We start from the raw sequence: 25,899 nt of genomic DNA on the forward strand, positions 1-25,899 counted from the left end.
CCATTGTGATCGAGGTATTTTAAGGTCTGTGCAGCCAGCTTAAATGAACCTGATTTTTAAAGCACCATTGATTTGTTTCTTTTCCCCACACCCCTCTTCTTCTCACAACAATGGAGAGTTAAGATTTTTTGGATGCCCTAACTGCGCATGTAATAAACCTTGTGTGATTATTTGTGGTATCTGTCTTGGTCCACTTAAGAATTGGGGATGATCTTATGAAATGTCTCTATCTGTATGAAATTTCTGACAGTAGCTCAGCCCCAACTATCCACCCCAATGTCCTTCTTCCTGGGCAAAACATCTTCTATTCCACAGCCACCATACCCAAGATGCTGGCCAGCTTCCTCTCAGGGCACCAAGCCATCTCCTTTACCAGCTGCCTCACCCAGTTCCATTTCTTCTACTTCCTTGGCAGCAGGAAGGCCATTCTGCCAGCTGTCATGGCCTGTGAGTGCTACATGGCCCTCTTTAACCCGCTGCACCACACGCTGGTCAGGAACCCACAGTTCTGCCTGTAGCTGATAGCAGCCTGGACCCCACTTCATCCCTGAACATGCTGATGCAACAGTCATGACCTTCTGCCTCTGTTTCTAGGGCCTCAGCTGCTGCTATGACTTCCTCTGTGACATCAAGCCCCTGCTAAGCCTGGCCTGCTGCAGCACCTTCCTCAACCTGAGCCTCCTCAAAATCATCACTAGGAGCTTCACACTGGGTTCTTTTGTCCCCAACTTCCTGCTGTACCTCTACTTAATTTTCTTCCTCTGGACAATCATGGGAAATCAGGACCAATATCTTTTCTACCTGCACCTCCCACCCCATGATGGTGTCTCCATGCTATGTACCAACCCTTGGCAACTACACAACTTCCTCCCCTGGGGTCTCCTCTGAAAGGAATATTATAGTCATCCACATATACAATGTTGTCACCCCAATTCTGAACCCTATGATCTATCTCTCAGGAAGGAGGAGGTGAAATTTGCCCTGTAGAAATTACTGAACAGAAAACTCTTCCATGAAAGGACATGAATAAAAAAAAAAAGACACATAAAACCCTTTAAAATTATGATTAAAACCTTTTAGTCTTTTTGGACTCCAAGATTTTAAAGTACACATTAGATTCCCCCTCTCTCCTCATATTTTCCTCTTCAAGGTGTCACTATAGGGCAGTGCTAAGTTTATTTGGGTGCTCTAATATCATTTCTTGCTCTAATATGTATGCATATTGTTTAACTTTCATTTTAAATTTCCTGTTGGCTTTTGTGGGGAAATTACACCTTTGTAATGTATTTTACCTTAAATTAAGGACATGTTCTTTAAACCTTGACTCCATCTTAATGACTTCTGATAGTGAAAATTTGAAGGATAATGGTGAGGAAATTACCATGAACCACACCAAAAAGAGTATTCATATAGTTCCTATATGCAAAATTTCATTGTTTTAGCTAGATGGGATGTTGGAAAAAATTATGATAGGGCAGAGTAAAGGTTATTTTGGTGGCTTAACTGTGCATTTTCATTCCTTAATATGTTTGGATTTAAGTTTAACCGTTCTTGGGTTTTAACACTTAATTGTGTATAATTACAACATCCCTGCAATGCATTTTACCTCAAATTTACTGATGTTAAACAATATCTCTGTTTTAACACAAATTTTGTGTGTTAGTTGCAAAGGGAAGATGGCAATGGAATATGTAACTGAAGCAGGCAGTCTGCATTGGACAATGAAAAACAGGTTGCAGGGGACAATTCTGGCCCTTGAACATAACAAAAAGTTGGCAATGAACCATGTAATGTGGGAGAACAATCTGTGTTAGCCACTGAAAGATTGATTCTACAGGAGAAATCACAAGGGCAAAAATGGGTGGAAGGAGCTGAACAAATGTCATAGCAAGACTCTCTCATCTCTTCTAATTGTGAGGCAACTTTAGATGAATTATTAATTATTATTTATTTTTATTACATTAACAACTTTAGGCATCAAATGAGATCAGAACGCCAACGACTTGGAAAAGCAAAAAAAAAAAAAAAAAAAAAAATAGTGATAGCCAGTCCCTGCTCCCTAGAGACCTTCCAAAGTAAAGTGTTTCAAAGGAAAATATGAGATTTAGGCAACCATGGGCTAGATACACTAAAGAACTTAGGTGCTATGTTAGGCACCTAAATCTCAGAATCGGGCCCCACTGGGAATCACAAAACCCTGCTCAACTGCCTCCAAATGCTGTGGGTGCCTCAACACTCTTGAAACCTAATTTTTTCAGGAAAGAGTTCCCTAAGCACCTATGATTCTTCCTCTGAGCATGAGCACTGCAGCCTCATGCCAGGTATCTGGACATCTGAGCCCCACAGTGATGCAGAAAATAGGGTCTGAGTTGCTGTCCCCCGCAATCCATGGCTGCCAGGCCTCCTGGATCATCAGCCCCACAGACCTTCCAGGGACAATGCCGTGACTGGGTCCATCAGCAGCACAGGTAGGCCTCAGGGATAAAAAATTGTGAATCCCTGCATTAAGCAGTGGTGTAGGGCTGCTCTGAACAGAGATTCAGGGCTTTCTGTTAAAAATCATATTTCAAACACTGGATATTACCACCAAAGCCTGAAAAGCTTTTGACCAACAAATTTTCAGTTTTTGCAGAAAATAAAATGTTCCTGACATTGTTTTGATAAAAAGTCATTTTTTGTCCAAATTGTGTTTGATGGAAAACAGTGACCAGCTCCAGTGCTGAGGTTGAAGCAGAGCCTGGCAGGAGCCAAAGAGCCTAAAGGAGTTAGGCACCGAACTCCCAAAGTGTGGTAATGGGAGTTGGGCACTTGACTCCCTTTGCCGCTTTTGAAAAGTCCAGCCTACATTTCCAGCATAGAAAATAAATCTGCCCTGCAAAAATTAGATTTAAATAGCAGGTTAGATGGTCAGGGATGGTCTAAGTATATTTTCTCCTCCCTCAGCATGGGGGCATGGACAAAATGACCTCTTGGGGTCCCTTCCATCCCTACATTTCTATAACTCTACGTAAACAAAAACTTTGGAACATTTTCATACAAACAGGTCTCACTCCCAAAGGGTTACAGCACAGTGATTATTAAAAATTGGGATCATAGGCAAGTGAATTTCAATGGGATTTGGCCACTCGACTCCCTTGAGTTCCACTGAAAATCCCAGACATAGACAATTACTCTCAGCCTGTTTACAAATTGTATGCAAATATCTTCCAAGAAACTGATGACCAAATGTGGAAGAACTTTTGTGTTTTAATATGGCTAAATGTCAATGTATACATCTCAGAAGAAACAATGGAGGCCATGCTTACAGGCTGGGGGCCTGGGAAGCATTGACTTGAAAAAATGTTTGGGAGCACGGAGGGCAGGCGGAGGGGTAATCTGCTGAACATTAGCTCCCAATGCAATGCTGTAGGCAATAGGACTAATGTGATCTAGGGATGCACAAACGGAATTTTCGAGTGGAGAGGTTATTGACATTGGTGCAACTGCTGCTGGAATACTGTGACCAGTTCTGGTGTCCACCATTCAAGAAGGACGGTGAGAAATGGGAGAAGGTTCAAAGAAGAGCCACAAGAATGGCTAAAGGATTAGAAAACCTGCCTTATAGTGATAGACTCCAAGAGCTCAATCTGTTTAGCTTAACAAAGGGAAGGTTAAGGTGTGATGCAGAGAAAGGTACGATGTGATCCACTGAGTGGAAGTTTTAAGCTAGACAAATTCAGACTGGAAATAAGATGCAAATTTTTAACAGTGAGAGTAATTAACCATTGGAACAATTTACCAAGGGTGATGGATTTTCTATTGCTAACAATTTTAAAACCAAGACTGGATGTTTTTCTAAAAGATCTACTCTAGGATTATTGTGGGGAAGTTCTGTGGCCTGTGTTATACCGGAGATCAGACTAGATGATCACAATGGTCCCTTCTGGCCTTGGAATATATGTATCTGTGAACTCCCCATCACAAGCCATTGACTAGAAGGGTAATTGTAAACAAGAGGCTTACAATTCTGTAAGAGAGAGTTGCACAAGCACCACACAATGGGGATTGCTCAATTCTATGACTCAGTTGTGCAACCACCCACCAGGACATGCCTAGGCCAGTATCTTCTCTGGGACATGAGATGAATTGAGAGTATAAAATAAGGGACAGTGGCATCCTGAGACCACCACTCTCCTCCCCCATCTATGCTGAAGGTAACAAGAATGCTGGGAAGGCAAAGATTTTGAACTGAGGAGATTGGTCCCAGGCTGAGAAGGAAATTCAATCTGTGTATTAAGAACTGTAGCCTGCCTGTGACATCCAGTGGGGTGAGAAAAGCTGTAAAATCCAAATCTTGCTTGTCTAATAGAGTTTAGGATTTAGAATGTGTGTTGACTTTTTATTTTCTTAGGTAACTATCTCTGACCTTTATGTCTTATGTCTTTCTGTAGTTAAACTTATTTGAATGTTTTATCTTTACCAGTGACTTTGTCTAAAGCGCTTGGGGAATTTGCTCAGATTACAAAGGCTGGTGCATGTCCACTATCCTTTGACAAAGTGGCAAACTAATTAATGAGCTTCAAGAGAAGGTCTTGAGCACTGTAAGATGGTGCATTTCTAGGGTGCAAGTCTGGGGCCTGGGGGTATTTGCTGGTGTTTCCCTCTATATAGTTCATGAGTGGCTTAGAGAGCATTCATGCAACTTACTTAGTTGTATGTATGTTGGTGGCTGAGTGATAGCAGCAGCTGGAGTGATGACAGCACCTGAGTCATAACAGCTGCTTGTCACTAGGAAAGCATCATGAGAGACAGCCCATGCTGGAGAGCTAAGGGGGATGAAAATTTTCAGTTTTCCAGTTTTCAGATGGAAAATAAAACATTTTTTGTAGGAAGGAGATTTTGGGGGAAAATTTTTGTTTTGTTGCAAACCCAGTTTTTGGCCAGTAAGTTGTTCATCCTGAAACTTAATGGTGATGCTATCAATGTCAAAGACATCAACTGTTTTCCTGCTGATCAAATCAAGCAAACAAGAAGAGGGCAGTCTCTTGTGAGTGACATTATAGTTTGAATTGTGAATGGGTGGAGCTTACGTTGTGGTCAGAGCAGGGAAGATTAACACCACTCTTTCTTTTGCAATATGGACTGCGGAGGTTCAAACAAAATAACTTTGCAAGCAGGGGTGGCTCCAGGTACCAGCGCAGCAAGCACGTGCCTGGGGCTGCAAGCCATGGGGGGCAGCATGCCGGTCACCGTGAGGATGGCAGTCAGGTTGCTTTCGGCGGCATGCCTGCCAGAGGTCCACCAGTCCCGCGGCTTTGGCAGAAATTCAGGGGGGACGCCGATGGCACGGCACAGGCAGACCTCCTGCAGGCATGCCACTGAATCCAAGTGACCAGTGGACCACCCACAGGTGTGCTGCCGAAAGCTGCCTGCTTGCCATGCTTGGGGCAGAAAAAAACATAGAGCCGCCCCTGTTTGCAAGGGGTGCCTAGATGTTCCTGAACCAGCCCTTCCAAAGCGTCCCCACCGTGCTCCTCTGCTAATATGGGAAGGTGGGTAGAAAACACAATTCATCTCATAGTTCAATTTCCTCAGAGCTAAGGGTAATGTTCAGAAATTCTCAAAACCACACTCTGTTGGCCTTCTTTATGAGTTTGTTCCTGTATAAAGTTCTCAAGTCAGACCCCCAGCTGGCATAAATCAATGTAGCTCTCTTGGAGTCATTGGGACAGACCCCCAATTGATATAAATCAGCATTCCTCTATCAGAGTCAATGGGGCCAGATCTCCAGCTGGTGTAAATCTGCACATCTCTGTTGGAATCAATGGGATCAAATGCCCAGCATTGCCCCACTGGAGTCAATGGGGACAGATCCCCATCTGGTGTAAATCAGCAATAGTGACATTGATGCCTTATTCTTGGAAGAGTCATTGCTTCTGCTTTAAAATGAAACTCTTCTTCCCCTGAATCATACTTGGTTGGACAAGCTGGTTTTTCATTTGTTGAGCTGCGGCTCTACTGAATTTCAGTGAAGGTCAGGTGCCCAACTCCTTTAGGTTCTTTTGAGAGTCCCAGCCTGAGTAATTGAAAACACCATGATTGTATAGGACTTAACCCTACAAGGTGCTGGGAATTGCCTTTAAAGGCTCCCAACTCCCTCTGAGAACTGTTAAGTTACTGAGATTTAAGGAGATTTCCTGTAGGGGTTAGGTGTCCACCTCCCATTGAATTTCCAAGGGAATCAGGTGCCTAACTCCCTCAGCCTCCTTTGAGAATCCCAGCCTCACTACCATGCAAGATCAGGTCCTGGTGAGTGAAGGTGGTACATCATGCAAGTCACATGGCTGTGATATATCATGGAAAATGAAGTCCAGTTGGGGACCTGCTCACACAGGATAACTGGGACACGAGGCACCTGAACTATAACTCCCACAAGGCATAGCAGTGGCATTTCAGAATTAAAAGGCCTCAATTTTTAGATGAAACATTTCACTTTTGGGCTGCAATCTTTCATTTGTCAACAGAAAATCAAAAAAAAATTATGGTTTCAGGTGTTCAGTTTTTTCAAGAGAAATTTTGTGCAGAAAGGAGAAACTTTACTGAAAATTTTTATTTACTTGAACAATCGTATTTTCTCTTCAAAAGAAGTTTCAGCAGAAAATTTTTGACCATCCACACGTATAACATAAGGAATTAGCCAGAGCTGGTCAACTTTCCCAAGAGCAAGAACTAGCAAAATAATAAAGCAGAAAACAAATTTAAATGGAGAGTAAGTGAAATCCACTTCATCTCAGTACATCCTTAACTGAGGATGTTATACAGGTCAATGGCTTATCGAGATGGTAAGAAATATGTTGGGAGGTGGGAATAGCACCTGAACTGAACCAAACTAGTGTATTTAGAGCACAAGGCTATTAACAAATGATGGACAGGAATATTTTTTTCCTTTCTGATATATAGCAGAGATGGAATGGATGCCTTAAAGCCTAAGGTTCACACATTCAGCTGGTATACTAGACAGAATTCCCATCCTTACACCTGCTCTGCTCCAGAATAGGGTGGTGTGCACCCCCACTGTGAGCCCACTGGACCCAGGACTCTATTCAGTTAATTGGAAAAAAATGTTTCTTCTTCCCCATCATACTCCCGAGAGCCTCTTTCACATCCTTGTTCCTGAAGCTGTAGATGAGAGGGTTTAGCATGGGGATCTCCCGGGTATAGAACATGGACACCATTTTGCTCTGGTTGGGAACGGATATTGTGACTGTCTGGGCATAGATGAAGAAGGTTGTCCCATAGAATAGACTCATGGCCATCATGTGGGAGGCACAGGTGAAGAAGGTTTTATACCCACTGTTGTGGAACACTAACAAAAGAGGAACTAGGAGGGGACAAGGGGTCCTTTAGAGGCCAGTTCAGCTATAGGCAAACATAGTAGCTTTGCTTGCATAAGGTAGATCACAAGGTCACAAGATAACCAGCTCAACACTGCCCAAAACACAGGATATCTGTTAAAATAGCTTGCTAATTTGCAATATTCTACATGGTAAGGCTTTTGCAATATATAATTGCAACCAAGGGGTCATAGAACAGTCAGCATAATTAACAATAACTGGAAATACCCCAAGCTAAACTTACAGTAGATAACCTGCTGATTTGCAATATTAATTACCAAAAAAAGGCAAATAACTTGTGTAATCAATATGACGTTTTGCGGTTTTAACCTTTATAAGCTTGGTGAAAATTGTGAAGGGCAGAGCAGCCTACCTCTTGCGTGAGGTTACGCTGTCTCTCCCTGTATGCATACTTGTAATCTTGTAGTCTTGTTTTATCAATAAAGGTTGCCTCAGGCTGTCTGATTCAAATCAACTGAGTGGTGGTCTTTTCCACAACAATTTGCTGCCGTGACTACGGATTCCACGGATGACCCCCCCTGGACCGAAGGACTGTGGATGGCTTCCTCCCACACCCCGGGCCTATCTAAGAGGTAAGAGACCTTTTGAAATCTCTATTGGGGTCTGGAGAGGGACTGGCCCGTAGGCTCCAGTTGGGGGTAAGTCACAAGCTGGAATCGAACTTTAATTTCCAGACAGACCTGACTCCCTTTCTCTGAGGTTCCTAAGGTCTTTCCAAGGTTCTTAAAGTCTTAAAGGTATAAGGTCTTTCCAAGGTTCTTAAGGTCTTAAAGGTATCACCGGCAGCCCACGGACCACGCTTCTTTTGGTCCGGTGAGTCCTGATCAGCTTTTGGGCTAATATGTCTTGGGAGTTGATCGGGGGTCCCCTTCCTATCAGGATTGGTGGGGACCCAGGTTTTGAGTTTTCTTGCCTTGACCACTATGTCAAGAATGTGCCTGTGTGTGTGAGGGCTGAGCGACCTGTGTGAGTGATAGCTGTGGGAAGACGCCCCGAGCCTCCTGCAAAGCAAAAGCTCGTGACCGAGAGTGTCTCGAAAGCAAGCCCCATAGCTGAGCTTGGAGAGACTGTGAAGCTCCCCAGCTGGCAGGCCTTGGTAAGTGGCTATCCAGCTGAGGTGCGTGCATGTTTCCCCATCCTTTTTCCCTTTCCCTTCCATAACCTATGACCCTGTGACCGCTCCTCAAGTACTGTCCTTTAAGGACCGCAGGGTCCCTTTCTTTGCCTCCTGGAGCCATAAGCTCCCTTCCCTTCTCAGAGAGAAGGGGAGCCCCGGGAAACCGCACCACCGACCCGATAGCTTTAGAGGCACTGTTGGCTTGAAGGCTGGTGCTCTGGGCTGACGAGAGGTGTTCGGGGACCACGGGCTTTCCGTAAGGGTACAAGTCCCTGAGGAGGCCTGCCCCCCCCTTACCTCTTTCCCTTGTAGGTCTCCAGCTGTGGTTCCGGCCCACAGAAACCTACCCCTTTGCCCCTGCCAAAGGCAGGAAAGAGGCCATTGGTGTTAGAACCGTGGCAATCCAAGTAAGCATTCCCTTGTGTGTGGCTTGAGTGAAAGCGGGCTGAAGTAAGAATGGGGACTGACGGATCCAAAGGCATCCCAGTTCCGCCTAAAGGCATGCCTGCTGCATATATGTATGTACATTATAGTCCGTTGACGTGTAAATACTTAAAGAAATGGAATTGGTGTACCAACAACGATCCAAAATTGCAATTTCCCCTAGAAGGAAGTTTCAACCTTGACAGGATTGTGCATCTGCAAGGTGCACTTCTTGCCAACGCTGTACCACAGGGGCAGTTCAATGCGTATCTTAATCGGCATAATGAGACAGTAAAACGGCACCATGAATTCCAAATAAGGGGTCTTAAGGACTCCCAAGAGAAGTTAAAGTTTAAACTTAAAAAAACTCAGAAAAAACTAGTTTGTGCCCAGGAAACTCAAAGAAAGCTAGTCCGTGTCCAGGGATTGTCGGGCCAGTCTGCAGCTGGTCCAGGAGCCCCTCTTTGGGGAGCGGCGGCCTCTAGGCTGCTGCCTTTATCCCCACCAGATAATTCAAGTAACTTATTTATAAAATGTAAACAGTGGCCCCCACCAGTAGCCATTGATAAAGGGGAAGGTCAAGATACCTCTCACCCTCCCATAACTGCAGTCGCTAATCGGAAAGGCGAGAATTTAGAGGGTATTTTAGCTGCAGCACAACACTTTTATAGGCAACTGGAAAGGGAAAAGGACAAGACGGAGTCTAAGCTTATGGCTCTGCACATTCAAACCATGTAGGACACTAGTAAAAGGTTGCCCAAACAGAGACAGGTACCAGGGACGAAAAGGGTGAAGCCCCTGGTAAGCCTCCCACCTAAACCCGGTGCCTGCTTTTTGTGCGGACAAGTAGGACACTGGAAGATAAATGCCCTCGTAAAAAATGCTGTGCCTAATGTAAGCAGAAAGGCCATCTTATAAGAAACTGTCCCTCACGACCTCCTAAGCGTTTTCCTCATCCTGGGAGAGTTTCGAACCAAGTTTTTTTTTATTTAATTGTCAGCCAGTCGATCAAACTGGTCCTTCAGTTCTTGTATTATAAACGAAGTGCCTACCTCTTGCTTAACAGATACTGGAGCTTTGCGTTCCACTCTTAGGGTGCAGGATTTCCCTCCAGCACCCTTCTCTCAAAAGTTATTACTGCCATCGGTGTGGGAAATGTTCCCATTCCCCACCCTGTTTCCTCTCCTTTGTCAGTCTCAGTTGGCCCTCTCACTGAGTACCATGCGTTTCTCCTCAGTCCTTGCTCCCCTGTCAATCTGTTGGGAAAGGATTTGCTGTGTAAATTAAGTTGCACTATATATTGCTCCCCGAACGGGGTGTTTCTGGACGTGCCTGATCCTGTGCAGAACAAAGTTTTAGCTCTGTTACAAAAGGAGCAAGCTCCTGTGGGGGACACCGACTCCAGCCCTTCCTCTTTGCAACAGGAACTGCTGGTTAAGGTCTCTCCCTCCCTGTGGGCATTGTGAGCCTATCATGCTAGCCAAAATGGGCACATTGGATCTGCCCAACTGGCTAAAATTTGTCTAAACTCAGCAAGACCACTTCCCAAAATATAGTAAAACTCTCTCTCACACTATACCAAAGAAGAAATTTTATTTGCTGTTTATGCTGTTGTTCTCCTTATTTTATTTTGTTGTCTGTAGCCCTGCTACTATCCTTCCTTATAATGCACCTTAAGTCCGGACATAAAGAAAACATTAAGTATTGGACAAAATGCATCTAAATGTAATGTATGTATGTAAATATGTAAATACAGTACATAAATAAAAGGAGGTTTAGTCAAAAGCCCACCCTCTCTTGTTAAATTAGTAGTAAAATGATGCCTGTGCCCATGGAAAAAATAATACAGCAAAAAAAAAAAAAAAAAAAAAAAAAAAAAAAAAAGGGATCGGGCCCAAACAAACGGCAACCACGGTTTGAGGAAGTTAAAAAGTTAAAAGTTAACTCTGTAGTTATTGAACAAAATTAAGCAGTAAAACTAAGTACCAATATACTTTTACCAAAACACAAAACTAAACAAAAAACAATCCAAAGTTGTGGCTGCAACAGGGCAGTCAAGACCAGAAGAATGGTAAAAGACTTAAATCTGTTTTGGTAACAAATAGCAGATAAAAATTGTAGTAAGTACCCCACACTAAGCCTGAAGGTGGCTCTGTGTAATCAACGGTCATGTTGCCAAAGGGAAGCCAAAATGGATTGTGTTTTCTATTTTAGATCAACATGTATTCCAAGGCAGAAGTTAAAAAGGTAAAAGCTATTAAAACTTAGCCTGGCTATAAAACAAATACAGGAAAATATGGGGAGTAATTTGAGTAATTTCTCAGTTTTACCTACATCAGCAAAAATATTTGTAAAAATGATTCATTCAAATGTTTAAATGTTGTAATTGCAAGACTTGACCTTGGACAAGGTCACAGACCCCATCCCTTGAACATCAGAGGCTAATGAGGCTTTCACTCAAGTTAAGCATGTTCTGGCCCGAGCATAGCACTGGGCCTCCCTGCTTATATAAAAAACGCTTTACTCTCTATTGTCATGAAAAGGAGGGGATGGCCCTAGGGGTCCTCATGCAAACTCATAGGAATAAGCAGAGACCCGTTGCATATTTTAGTTCCTCTTTGGACCCAGTAGCTGATGGATTCCCTCCTTATCTTAGGTCTGTGGCTGCTGCGGCGGCCTATGTAGAATCTTCTGCTACCCTTGTGCTGGGCAGCCCCTTGACTGTCAGGGTTCCCCATGCTGTTACTGCTCTCCTCACTAAGTGGAAAACTCAACATCTCTCTAACTCCAGGCTCACTAAATATGAGATGCTTCTTTTGAATACATCTAATGTTACCTTAACTAGGTGTCCTGTGCTTAATGCAGCCTTTTTTGTTGCCCGCGGGGGGGAATGGTGAACCCCATGACTGTCTAACAGTAACTGCTGGGCTCTCTTCTCCCAGGCTTGATTTGCAGGACACTCTGCTTTAGAATTCTGAGTTATTTTATGTGAATGGCTCATGTTTTAGGAACCTCTCGGGCCAGCTTGTAGCTGGTTATGCAGTTTGTGCCCCCCCGCAACAGCCCGGTGGTGGAACTGGTTGCCCTTACCAGGGTCTGCTCCATAGTTAAGGGCAAGTCTGTTACCATCTATATGGATTCCAGATATGCCTTCGGGGTGGTGCATGATTATGGGTAGCTCTGAAAATATAGAGGATTTCTTACCTCTGGAGGAGCACCCATTATTCATGACGCTTATGTTAATACCCTTTTATCTACCCTTTAGCTTTTGTCTGCAATTGTTGTTGTTAAATGTTCTGCCCATCAAAAGCCCTGTGATGATGTTATGGGTGGAAATGTCCTGGCAGATGCTGCTGCCAGGCAAGCTGCCCTTTTTGGGTTTCCAGCTCCCTCTGAAATTTTTTGTCATTGTATGCTGCAACCTCTTTCTCCAGCTGTGTCCCCTTGTGACCTGGTGCTTTTGCAGGAGTTAGTGTCTGAGGAGGAGAAGGACGGTTGGAGACGAAATGGGTGCTCTCCACACCTGAGGATGCCTTGTGGTGCACTCCAGATGGTCGCCTGGTTGCGCCCCGGGCTTTGCACCCCTACCTTGCTCGCGTGGCCCATGGTTTGGCCCGTGTGAGCAAAGGAGGGATGATTGCATCAGTGGTATGGCTTTGGTATGCCCCAAAATTTTCGATCACGGCTCAACAATATTGTAATTCTTGCCCTATTTGTCTGGCACACAACAGTGGAAAGCCAGTCCGGACTAGACCGGCAGCTCACCCCACTCCATGGGGACCCTTTGTAAATATTCAGATTGACTTTATAAACATGCCAAAATGCTGCTCTTATGAGTATGAGTTAGTTTGAATAATGTATTTCCTTGTAAAAAGGCAAATGCCAAAACTGTTGTAGAACATTGGCATACCTGTGAGTAGCAACAGTGAAAGTGAACCTAATTCTACTGGACAAATTATAACTAAGTCATGTGCAGCTTCACAGATCCAGTATGGCCAAATGCCCTTAGAAGGCCACTTCCAACTAAAAAACCGCACTCAGCCCTCATAAAATTTCTACCAGGGCTCCCAACGTAACTACCGACAGTGCCCTGCTGGCTTTGGCTCAGATGGACATTCATTTAATAAAAGCCCCAATGCGTCATTATTGCCAGGCACTAATGAAATGTGTTAGATCTTTATATACACAGTAGCTCTGCTGCTCGCTGAAACCAGAAGATTGGGTCTACATGAAGATCCACCAGCGAGGAACTGCCCCGGCCCCATGCTGAAAGACCCTTATCAAATCCTGTTAATTACCAATACTGCTGTGAAGTGCCAAGAATTGACTACCTGCCCATGTTTCTCACTGTAATGGCTCTCCTACTGATAATCGGTCTATCTTTCCTTCTGGCGTTGTTTCTTCTTGTGGACTGCAGGAGTAAAAGACAAGGTAAAAGAACTGGTAACTTCTCCTTTGTCTGCTGACAGACCCACCGTGCCTTGTTAAGAAAACAACCTCTTCACCTGAGGACATAATAAAGCCTCCAAGCAAGCAAGGTGATTGTGCTAGTAACCTCTCCCTTGCGGCCTCACTGCTGGACAGCTAAGTGAATTAAGACTATGAAATCTCGAAGAATAGCTTGCGGAAGCTAGCCAAAACTACCTAAAAATGAAACTTTTAATGTTCCTTAACCTCTTATCCTTAATGAACTTGGGGTGGGGAGGGGAAAGTAATATTTTTCTAAATATTAGCCAATCAGTAGCCTCACTAGTAGACAACCAAACATATACCCACAGAACTTGCCTGGCCACGGGAATATTTTTCTGTTTAGAGGCTATTCCAGTAACCAACAACATAGCCTGTACCCTGTTATAGTATTCTCCCTCCCATATGACAAACCTAGAGGCCTCCCAAAGAAGTATCCAAGTGTATAACCAGCAGTTGTGGTATGGTTCTTCTAAGAAAAGAAACCCAGGGGGTTCCAAATGAACCATACTTAATGCCAGGCTGGGAACTATCAAATTTACCCTGCCCTTATTCCACTTCCAGATCACTGCTACCTGCCACAATTGCTCCCAAGGGGCTGCCCTTGGGGTTGGTACAGACTTGGGGTGCATCCTCCTGCCAAAGAAGGGATTTAACTGGCTCCTTGTGGGACAGGGCAAATAGTGCCACTTCTGTTTAGAATATTAACAAAAATCAACAGCATAATAAAAATTGGGCGAATTGGCCCAGGCAATAGGGCTTATTTCCGGGGCACAGGTAAGCAGTATCCAGGCTGGAGTGGCCGAATTGCATGTTGTTTCCACTCTTAGTTCTCTGACCCAAAATTTACTGAGAAAATGCTTTTAAGCATCGCTAAAGCATGGAAGGCATTGCGGTGGGATCTGGCTTGTTCTGAGGTGCGGGATTTTCTGAACGACCAGCTAATGGCTGTTCGGAGTGATCTTGGACACCAGGCTTGGCCCAGCGCCCTTATGGATGCTTCAGACGTGCCACCTATCATAACCTTAGTCCCAGATTTGGACCTTAGCGTCCAAAATATGGGGGTTAGCATGAAAACCTCCAAGCTTAGTTACCAGCTTGGACCTGGTACTTGCTGCCACCACCCAAAAAATTAGAGTGTTTTGGGGCACTCTGGTCCCCCTGAAACACCTTCCCTGGGGACCCCAAGACCCAAATCCCTTGAGTCTCACAACAAAGGGAAATAATCCTTTTTCCCTTCCCCCCTCCAGGTGCTCCTGGAGAGATACACAGACACAAGCTCTGTGAATCCAAACAGAGTGACTCCCCGTCTCCGTTCCCAGTCCTGGAAACCAAAAGCACTTTCCTATTCCCCCAGAGGGAATGCAAAATCAGGCTAGCAAATCCAACACACACAGATTTCCCCCTGATTTCTTCCTCCCACCAATTCCCTGGTGAGTACAGACTCAATTTCCCTGAAATTTCCCAGAAAAGAAAACTCCAACAGGTCTTAAAAGAAAGCTTTATATAAAAAGAAAGAAAAATACATACAAATGGTCTCTCTGTATTAAGGTGACGAAATACAGGGTCAATTGCTTAAAAGAATATTGAATAAACAGCCTTATTCAAAAAGAATACAAATCAAAGCACTCCAGCACTTATATTCATGCAAATACCAAAGAAAAGAAACCATATAACTTACTATCTGATCTCTTTGTCCTTACACTTAGAAACAGAAGACTAGAAAGTAGAAACTACTTCTCCAAAGCTCAGAGAAAGCAGGCAGACAGACAACAAAGACTCAGACACAAACTTCCCTCCACCCAGAGTTGAAAAAATCCGGTTTCCTGATTGGTCCTCTGGTCAGGTGCTTCAGGTGAAAGAGACATTAACCCTTAGCTATCTGTTTATGACACCACCTGATTTATGGCCATGGAGACACACTTGGAAGTTTTCGGGGTGGAATTGCTGGCGCTCACAGTGTTCCTTCCAGGCTCATGGTTCTGTGAAAGGAGTGTGGGCCCCCAAGTATCGAATCCTCCCAGGCCCTTGGGGAGGTTGTATGTGGGACTGGGTGGTCCACCGGGACGTATGGAAAATAAAACCACCCCACGGCCCTAACCGATTCCTTATTGGTGCCATGGAAATAACGCCTAATCTTTGGATAGGGCTCGGTAACCTGTGGACCTTTTGGCCTTTAGAGCCTCCTCAGCTCCAGTGCATTAGGAAGCTTAACCCGGGGGAAATCGTTACCGTTCATGAACACATTTGTTGGGAAGGTAATGAACACATAACAACCATTGCTTCTCAGCCTCTTATCCAAGCCAACAATAGCTGTGTTCATGTTAACTCATCTGTTTTATGAAATGTGGCCTTTAATCTGAACACGACCACAGGCACTCATGTTGTTTATTGGCCTGCGGACACAACGTACCAGGCTTTCCTATCGTTCCATATCCCTTTCAGTTGAATAGCTCTGGTACCCGATCGTTTCCATTCCTTTGTCCCTCCTCCCAGACATCCAGCAAATTTCCCAATTGCAAGAACAAGTCCATCTTCTCAAGAACGTGTACCAAACCAAACTTAATGCCTTCAAAACGGCCCATAGAGTTACAGCTCTCTGTGTTAAAATGGATTTTCTATGCTCTATTACTAAAGCCCTCCAACCCCCCCATACCCATCAGTACATACTGTGGGGCTTGTTGGGGGGAGGGTTATTTTAGGGTTATTATTAAATGTTTGCTTTTGCTATTGTTGCTGCAAAACATGTTGTTCCCACCCTGCACCTGCTTTGTATATCCTACCCCATCAGGTGGCCCTTGTCCCCTTAGAGGAATTAGAGCCTTGACAACCCAATTCCCCGACATATAAAGTGGAATCACCCTGTAAGACTGAATTCGTAAACTCTGAGATCAGAAATTTAATAAACATCCAAGTTTTAAGTATTTGATGCAAAAGGCATCAAAAGGAGGGAATGATAGGGAACATAACTCCCCCCCCCGTTTTGTTAGATAAGCCATGATATGGTTCTCATTAAATACCTTTGCCATTATTTTATAGTTAGATAAGCTTTGTAATTGTTTTTACAGGCCCTATGTGCGGACTTCAAGCTCTAACAGACCAAATGTTAAATAAAAACATTTTGTTTGTTGGAAACTGAGGACTGTGCATGGAATTATCAGCATATTAAGCACTGGAACATAAAGAAACTGGGTGTAATGAAACTAGGTATAAAGAAACGGGGTATGAAGCACTAACAAAAGAGGAACTGGGCGGGGGACAAAGGGTCACTCAAGTGCCAGCTCAGTTTTAAGCAAAATATAGCATGATAATTATTGCTTGCTTATGGTAACTGCAAGGTGGAGTTACAGAATGACCAGCTCACCCACTGCCAACACGCATGAGAAGTGTGGAAATGGCTTGCTCAATTATAGAATGACCAGCTCACCCACTGCCAAAATGCATGATAGGTGTTGAAATAGCTTGCTGATTTACAATATTAATTTACCAGAAAAGGGCAAATAACTTGTGTAATCAATATGACATTTTGCAGTTTTAACCTTTATAAGTGTGGTGAAAATTGTTAAGGGCAGAGCAGCCTACCTTTTGCATGGGGTTATGCTGTCTCTCCGTGTATGCATACTTGTAATCTTGTTTTATCAATAAAGGTGCCTCCGGCTGACTGATCCAAATCAGCTGGGTGGTGGTCTTTTCCACAACAAAGGCCAGGCTTGACAAAGCCTTGGCTGGGATGATTTAGTTGGGAATTGGTCCTGCTTTGAGCAAGGGGTTGGACTAGATGACCTCCTGAGATTCTTTCCGACCCTGATATTCTATGATTCTACTCTATTACAGGGTTTGCATTAGCATATTAAAAGCAATAACACTTAACAGACCAGTATATCCAGGACATTACTAGCACACTTTCCCTCCACTGATATATAGTAGTTGCATTGTCATCTCCCATAGCTACTTACGTTGCAGCTTTTTTTTTTGTTAAAACTAAATTGGGAGGAAAGACTACTGATTCAGAACTTGTTTAATGGTTACTTTCTTGCTAAAGGGTGTAGTGGGGTGTAGGCTTGGAGGGAGGAAGGTTTTTATGATGTGGACAAGATCAAGTGTTTTATCCAAAACCAGAATATGAATGTTGCCAGTCTTCTTGGTGGCTGGCTGACCTTGAATTATTGTCAAAAGTCAGAGGGTGACTCTTCTCCTTCCTCACATTTTGGTTGAGGATTCCGCTGATAAAGGAATTGGCTTCAAATACCTGGTTGTAGGACTCTTCCATGGTGTAGTTTTCATCTTGGGAAGGCCCAGTCTTAATTATATTAAAGCATGTACTTTAGTCTTTGTAATTATCTGTTATAACTCTGTAGCTTTTTATGAAGGCAGGAGTAAAATAAAAGTAGCTGCAATAGTTCCAATGTTAACTAAAACTGAAAATTTACATAATTTAAATCAGATTCCTAATCTTAATTTTTGCTTAATAAATAAATCCATAAGAAAAGTCTGTTGGGAAACTGCTACAGTTTACTTAGAAAGTGCACTTCTCCTATATAAGTCATAAGGGTCCTATCTGTCTGAGTACTGACTGCTCTTTCTTTCTTTGATCTGTAGAGTGACTGACGCTTTTCAGACATCAGTTGAGGGTACAGGAGGGTTTTGTTGCATCTTCGTTCTTGGCCCCGGCTACTATTGTCCCTCCTTGTTGCATTGGCAGTGGGTGGGTGCGTCTCGCCTCTTTTTTAAAATCGTATATGCTAGGGACAGTCTTGTCTTCTTCTCCTCTCCTGATGTCAGTGTAGATGCAGGCAGTGCAAAATGTACTACAGTCAGACAGTATCTCAAATGCTAAGCTGCATTTCTCTGATCTGAAGTTTGAAGAACAATGTGGAACTAGCTATTTTACGGGATGTCTAGATTTCATTCCTGTAGTAACAGAACTGGTGATAGGAAAGCAGGAAGAGGTTTGTTTTTTGTTGGTGGTGGTGTGTGTGCGTGTGTCTGTGTGTGTGCGCGTGTGTGTACAGCTTAAATTGGTTAAAAACCCTTAACTTTCAGTACTCAGTGTGTCAGAGATGTTAGACTGTCATAAAGATGTCTTTTGTTTAAAAAAAACCTCATGAATAAAGCTACTTTAAGGGAAATTACTGCTTTGTCCAACCCTGAAGAGCTATGAGATCTTTGCTCACCAGTTCTCATAAAACTTGTATTTGTCATGTGGTTTTGGTGGCTTTAGTATTATAATCTATTATAAATAAAGTGCATTCATTGACTGATTTTAAAATGAAATTAGTAACTGGAAAAAATGGCCAGTATTTTTTTTAAACCTGTGACAATTATAAACTACTGTATTCTGTCATTATACTTAGATATACTTTAGATTCTAGAAAGTAAATCTAAAGTTCTCCTGTGAAATGCCAGCTGTGCAACCCTTCTGTGGCTGGATCATTCTTGTGTTTTTATTTTAAATACAAATAAATATGTATAACAAATTTAAAAGTTTGTAATTAGTAATTTGATATGTCGAGTGGCTCCTTTTTTACGTGTTTGCTCCCCTTGATGTTAGAACCTGGCTACACCACTGCTACAGAAGCCTGCCTCACTGCCGTGCTTGGGGTGGTAAAATACATGGAGCAGCCCCTGTAAGTGCCAGTGTCTTTAATACAATTAAGTTAATTTGTGAAGGTTCAGTAAAGTAGAACCCCTTCTCTATTTCTTTATCAAACTACATTTGTTGTGTCCTTATAACTAAGAACATAAAGAGCCCAGCAGAACAGGGGGTGACATGATCCCGGTCTGTGCATACACACAGGGATATTTCTGGGCACAGCGGGCCCTTTAACATCATGGACCCAGGCTGGGAGCTGACGAGACAAATTCAGACTAGAAATAAGGGGCAAGGTTTTTGCAGGGAGCGGACTCCCCACTGCCAGTTTATCTAGGGCTGTGGGGTATTTACAGACACTTACAGTCTTTAAATTGAGCTTGGACATCGCTTTAAAAACACACTCTAGCTCAACCAGCAGATATGGGCTGGATATAGGACTCCCTGGCTATGACGCACTGTGTTACACAGGAGGCCCTTCTAAATGATCTGAACGCTCCCTTCAGAGACCTCCACAAAAGGTCAGACCATTGGGTCCCTCTTGCTCAATCTCCCCAACCCCGCTACAGTCACTCTGGAGCAGACCCTGGGTGTTCAACAGACTGTATGAAAAGTAGGGGTTAAAGTTCCCTTCATTTCCCCCTGACCACATCAGCTATGGGCTTGTCCCCTGACATAACACAGTTCAGACCCCTTATATCCTCCCCCTGGTCAGGAGTGCTGCCAGCTTTTTTGGCACCCTAGGTGGCGGAAGGTCCCGCCCCCAAAATGGCACCCCTGACAGAGGCAGCAGAAGGTCCCACCCCCGAAAGACCACCGACGACTGGGGCGGCCGAAGATCCGGCCACCGTGGTCGCCATCCCCCAAATGTTAACACCCTAGGTGACCGTTTAGGTCACCTAATGAGTTGCGCCGGCCCTGCCCCCGGTATAATAGGATCCTCGCCTTAGCCATATAATTGCCTGGCCTTGCCTTGAATTCTGTGGTGATCTTGGCCTCACTGAGCTCTGATGAGGGTGAGTCCTACAGGGATCCCACCTTCACGCCACCCCAAGAACACCAGACCACCAGGGTTGGGATAAAGCTGTTTTCAGCCTGAAAGATCCAGCTCTCAGCACAAGGCCATCGGCTGGTCCTGTTCCTGGACTGTAGATGGTAGAGGTAGGTCCCTTAGGCTGGGAGCCTGGATTCTTAGGTTCTATCCCAGCTCTGAGAGGGTAGTGGGAGCTAGTGAGATAGAGCGGGGGGGCTGAGAGCCAGGACTCCTGGGTTCTCTCCCTGGCTCTGAGAGGGGAGAGGCAGGAGAGTTAGAGGGGGGAGCCAGGATTCCTGGGTTCTGTCCGAGCTCTGTCACTTACTCACCATGTTATCGCCTCTTTGGCGGGTATTTTCATAGAGTGCCCTTGCTCCGACCAAGCCCCATTATCACCCCTTGGGATGCTGCTTCAACAGACCCCGGCGCTGCGGCCCCTCACTCACTCTCATTGGCTGGCCGGGCTTCCATGGGCAGCACCCCTGTGAAAGCGAAAGAGGAACTAGAAGTCGCAGGGAGGGGGAGGGTACAGGGCCGGCGCAACCATTTAGGTGACCTAGGTGGTTGCCTAGGGTACTAGGATTTGGGGGGTGCCATTTTCTTCAGCAGCGACCGCAGTGGCTGGATCTTTGGCTGCCCCGGTTGCCGCCGGCATTTAAGCGGAGGGAGCTGGGAAGTGAGGGGAGGGCCACCTGCAGCAAGTAAGGGGGGGGAACGGCACTCAGGGGAACTTCCCGGCCCAGCTCACCCCTGCCCCGCCTCCTCCCCGAGCACGCTGTGGCTGCTTCACTTCTCCCACCTCCCAGGCTTGTGGCACCTAAGCTGATTGGCACCGCAAGCCTGGGAGGCGGGAGAAGTGAAGCAGCGTCAGGGTGCTTATGCTCGTGCACGGAGCAGGGGTGAGCTGGGGTGGGGGGGGTGCCTCAGGGAGGAGGGTGTGGGGTGGGGAGCTGCCGCAAGGAGGGCACCTCAGGGCGGAGGGAGGGAGCTGCCGTGGGGGGAGGATCTCAGGGCAGGGGTGCTGGGGGGGAGGACACGAGGTGGAAGTTTCGCCTAGGGTGCGAAACATCCTTGCACCGGCTGTGGGAGGGTACCAGGCTCAGGCTCTCAGGCAGTTTGTCCTTCCTTCCCCAGGGCTGGGGGAAAGTGGCCGCAGCCCCTTCCCCAGGAGAATGGCCCTGACGCTGGGACTCTGGTTCTGCCTGCTGGGAGCGGCGAGAGCTGCTGGTGAGTGGGGCTGGGATAGGACAGAGGGACATGGGGGGGCATCTGTTGTGCTCCCGGTCACACACAGGGAAGTTTGATCAAGGCTCTGCTGGGAGGCTGTCCCATACCGTGGCTCCAGTGCTGCTGAGAGCTGGCCAGTAACGTGCACCCAAACCCGAGAGGGACAAAGCAGGCTTCCCCCTGGGTCAGCGCTCAGCCCACCATGTTTGGGGCTGCTCTGCCCACATTGACTGCTGTCCCCATGTGGCTCCACAGCCCCTCTGGCTCTTACACTGCAACCCCAACTGCCCTAAACACACCACAAAGCAGGGCTCAGAGCCAGGACTCCTGGGTTCTCCTGGCTCTGGAATGGGAGTGGGATCTAGCAGGGGGGTGGGGATGGGGACTGTGAGTCTGGACTTCTGGGTTCTAGCCCAGCTCTGGGAGGTGAGTGGGGTCTGGTGGGTAGGGGTGGGTAATTGGGAACCAGGACTCCTGGATTCTCTCCCTAGCTGTGAGGCTCTCCCACATGGGAAGCATCAGGGGTTATAGGTCCTGCTCTCTGGATCCCAGAGGGTGGGTTGGGGTTCCAGTCTAACCCATGTCCTCTTGTCCAGGTCCAGTGGCGCAGCACAGCTGGGACATCCTGATCACAGGGGTTCAGGGCTCCAAGGGGATCTCCAACTTCTTTGTGCTCGGGCAGGTGGACAGTCTGGGGGTGGCCTATTATGACAGCACCACCCTGAAGCTGAGCCCCACCTGGGACTGGATGCACCGGGCCATAGAGCCTGGCAATTTCTGAAGCAAGACGCAAGAACTGCTGGGGTACAAGGAGGGGTTCCAGTGCATCATGGGCCGGCTGCTGGAGTGCTACAACCAGACAGGCGGTGAGGGATCCTGTGGCTCCTGAGGGGCCCCCAATCAAGCCCAACTGGCCCCTGGGTGGGGGAGGGGGAAGGACTGTCTAGGGGTCTGACCTCAGCACGGGGGGCATGGGTTTCTTGCTCCCTAGCTGAGCTGTGGGTACAAAGGTCTCTGCAAGGGGAAGGTGATGGGGGAGTAACAAAACAACCCCCTGACAGCACAGCCCATGCAGAGCCGCAGTGGGAAAGGCTCTGTCCCCAGAGAGCTGGTGAGTTACAGTGAGGGGCTAAAGCTACCTGGTGAGGAAAGGCAGGGAGAGCGGAGCAGGGTGAGGGGGACCGTGTGAGGAGCTGGAGCGACTGGGATCTAGGGACGGGGATAGGGGGGAATCGAGGGGGAAGGTGAAGGGGGCAATGCTGAGGAGACTGGAGGGAAAGAAGCAAGCAGGTCGGGCAGAGAGGGATGGTAGCAGATGAAGAGGGCCATGGCGAGGGCAGAGCATGCAGGTGCCAGTGGCTGCGGGGTGGGTGAGGGGAAGTGGATCTGAAGGAGGAGAGAGCGGGTGCTGGGAGGGTGAACTGGGGCGACACAAAGCTGAAGGGTGTGGGGATTGTGAAAGCCAAGTCACAGCTGGTGGGAGGAGGTTACCAAGGGTCTTGGAGCGGGGGCCAGGGGCTGAGGAGCTTGGACTGGATACAGTGAGGGCCAGGAGATCCAGGGAGATGAGCCATGGGTTGGAAAGAAGATTTTGGCAGAGGTCTTGGAAATGTGGGGCAGGGAGAGGACAGAGGGTTTAGCCTGAGGGAGACTATGGGAGGCTAATGGGAGAGTTGGCACAGAGAGGCTGGTAGGGCTGTCAGTGCTGCCCTGGTAATATCCTGTGGCAGATAGTTCTGCAGACTCTCAAACACTTCTTCATCCACAATCACCTTGCGAGGTTGCCTCTTTTTCCCTTCCCCAGCAGGGGTGCACACGCTGCAGCTGCGGGTGGGCTGCTCCCTGTGGGATGACTCCCCCCAAGCCGGGGTGCTGCAATATGCCTACGACAGCCAGGACTTCGGCTTTGATGGGCAGCAGGGGCTGTGGGTTGCGGCCGTGCAGCCAGCTGTGCTGTCCAAGCAGCACTGGGAGGCTGACCGGCCCTGGTGCCAGTTCCTGCAGCACTACCTGCAGCAGAAGTGTGTGGAGACGCTGAGGAGCCTCGTCCAGCATGGCAGGGAGACCCTGGGGTGCGAGCATGAGTGGGAGCAGCCGGCAGCATTGGGGTGGGAGGAGGGAACCAGGGGCCCCCAAACAGCCAGATCTGGCTCGGGGGGACCCAGCGGGGCAGGGTAGCCTGAGCACTGTCACTGGTAGGGACATACCTGGCCTCAGAGAAGGGGCTGGTGCAGGAAAATGCTCCCACATTCTCTAATGTCTTATCTCTGCCCAGTGCCCCCCGAGGTCTCGGTTTCCTGCAGAGATGCCCCCGATGGCTCCGTCACCATCTCCTGCCATGCCAGGGGCTTTTACCCACCTCCCATCCACGTCTCCTGGGTGCGGGATGAAGAAGACATCCTGGCAGAGACAGACTCCAGTGGGATCCTCCCCAATGCTGACAGCACCTACTACACACAGTCATCCTTGGAGATCTCCCTGCAGCAGGATTGGCATCGCTATGCCTGCCGGGTGGAGCACACCATCCTGCCGGAGCCCACACTCATCTGGAGTAAGGGGGGGTGTCTGTCCCCATGCGCCCTCCTGCCTCCATTTCCACGTGCCAGCCTCCCTCCCTTCCCACCCCAGTAACTGTCTCCTGTCTCCGTCCCCACAGTCCCCAGTAAGAAGGGGCCCCTGTCCCCTGGGGTCCTGGTCTCCCTTGTTCTGGTCATGCTGGCTGGGGCTGGTGCTGCAGTAATCGGTGTTATCATGTGGAGGAGAAATCACTCTGGTAAAGGGATGGGAGAAGATCTCTGGGGGCAGGGCTGGGGGGCAGAGCCCAGGGAGGGGGCAGGGTTGGAGAGCAGAGGGAGTGAGAGAAGCGGGGGAGCAAGCTCTTGTCTGAGCAGAGCGCAGTGCGGGCATGTGGGCAGGGGCTCCTGGGCTCTCTTTGGGGGCAGTGAAGGTTGGTCTGGCCTGGAGAGATGGGGCCAGGATCACTGTGGGGCCTGCCTCCCTCTGGGTGAGGCGGGCGGTTTGGGTCACTGGGTGTCTTTATCTGGATGAGTTGGGATGAGGGGGTCACCGGGGGATTCCCATCTGGGTGAAGCCCCTAGGCAGCAGGGAGGGTCTGATGGGGGGTCACTCCCAGGTCAGTCACCCCCCATTCCCCTGCAATGACTTGCCCCCTCTCTCTGTCCAGGCCCTGTCGGACCCAGATACACCCCAACAGCCTGTGAGTAAAACTCGGGGTACCAGCCCTGATCCCCTGTGCCATGGAAGGGAGCGAGGATCCTGTGGGGGAGGGGCAGTGGGTGAACATGGCACTGATTCCCCCAGGGAGGGGAGTTTCTGTGGGGGGATCCCAGCCCTAACCACCCCCTACGCTCATACACTGATGCCACCTCTGGGCTGGTCCCTTCTGTCTCCCCAGCAGCAGCTGCAGAGGATGCTGGTCCCAGTGCCGCGTCATGATGGGAGGGCCCTGTTCCCATGGATACCCAAATGTGGGACCCTGGCGCTCAATACAAAGTGACCCTGCCCCAGCTACACACCCTGCCAGCCCTAAGATCCCGACCCCCACGATCCTCCCGCCCAGGGCACCGGGCTCCGCTAGCATCTTACTCATGCATGATAGTGACAGAAACTTGGCGGCATTGGGAGCTCTTCGTGACAAGGAGTATTGGGGACCGTCTGTTACAGGGATGGGGGGGAAGGGGCTGTGTTACAGGGATTTGGGGGTGTTGGGAGCTGTGTGTTACAAGGATTTGGGGTTGTCGGTGGCTACTTGTTGCAGCGATTTGGGCTCAAACACCTTGAGGCTTCTGTTTCTGAGTCTCACAGGTTTTTGTATCTCATCTCCCTGCCCAGCTGCCATGGGGCCCTTTCCCAGGCTGATGCCCTGCCTGGCCTTTGCCCCGGGGTCCTGCCCTGAGATCCCAGCTGTGTTTCCTCTGCACCCACTCATGGAGCTAATTCACTCCCTGACTTCACCGAGTGTTTTTGCACAGATGATGGCCAGGTTTGTCTTTTACTATTTAAAACAGTGGTCCCTAAAGGCCCTGGTGGAGATCAGGGCCCCGTCGTGCTGGGCACTGCCCAGACCACAACTGAGATCAGGGCCCCGTCGTGCCAGTCACTGCCCAGACCACAACTGAGATCAGGGACCCGTCGTGCTGGGAGCTACCCAGACCCTGACTGAGATCAGGGCCCAGTCATGCCAGGTGCTACCCAGACCCCAACTGAGATCAGGGCCTTGTTGTGCCGGGTGCTGCCCAGACCCCGACCAAGATCAGAGCCCCGTCATGCCCACACCTGCAGTGAGAGACAGACTCTGCCTCGAACAGCTCACCAAATAAACAGCGCAGACAGTTTAACGACCCGTCTCTTGTGTTCCAGACCCCTGTACTCTGGTTCAGCATTGCTCTGAGATGCAGGGCCTGGTTCCCCTCTCATGCAGCCAAGCCTCTCCGCACCCAGCTCCCCTCTCCCCAATGCTGTCCCTGCCAATTCACTCTGGGGGCAGCAAGTGGGGATCAGCTTCCAAACCCTTGTCCCAGTCACAGGTGGGCTCTGGCTCTGTTCCCTGCTGGCGTCCACCTCCCATGGATCGCCCCAGCCCCACTTCATCAGGGTGGATGAGCACGGCGCGTCCCACCCCACTGCC

At 47.7% G+C, this 25,899-nt stretch overlaps 1 pseudogene; it reads left to right on the forward strand.

The window, feature by feature from the left end:
• The first annotated feature begins 329 nt into the window (after nt 1-329).
• On the forward strand, nt 330-24,707 carry LOC127033151 (major histocompatibility complex class I-related gene protein-like; annotated as a pseudogene).
• The last annotated feature ends 1,192 nt before the right edge of the window (nt 24,708-25,899 follow it).

The sequence above is a fragment of the Gopherus flavomarginatus genome, chromosome 12, assembly GCF_025201925.1.
Source record: "Gopherus flavomarginatus isolate rGopFla2 chromosome 12, rGopFla2.mat.asm, whole genome shotgun sequence".
Classification (NCBI taxonomy): domain Eukaryota; kingdom Metazoa; phylum Chordata; order Testudines; family Testudinidae; genus Gopherus; species Gopherus flavomarginatus.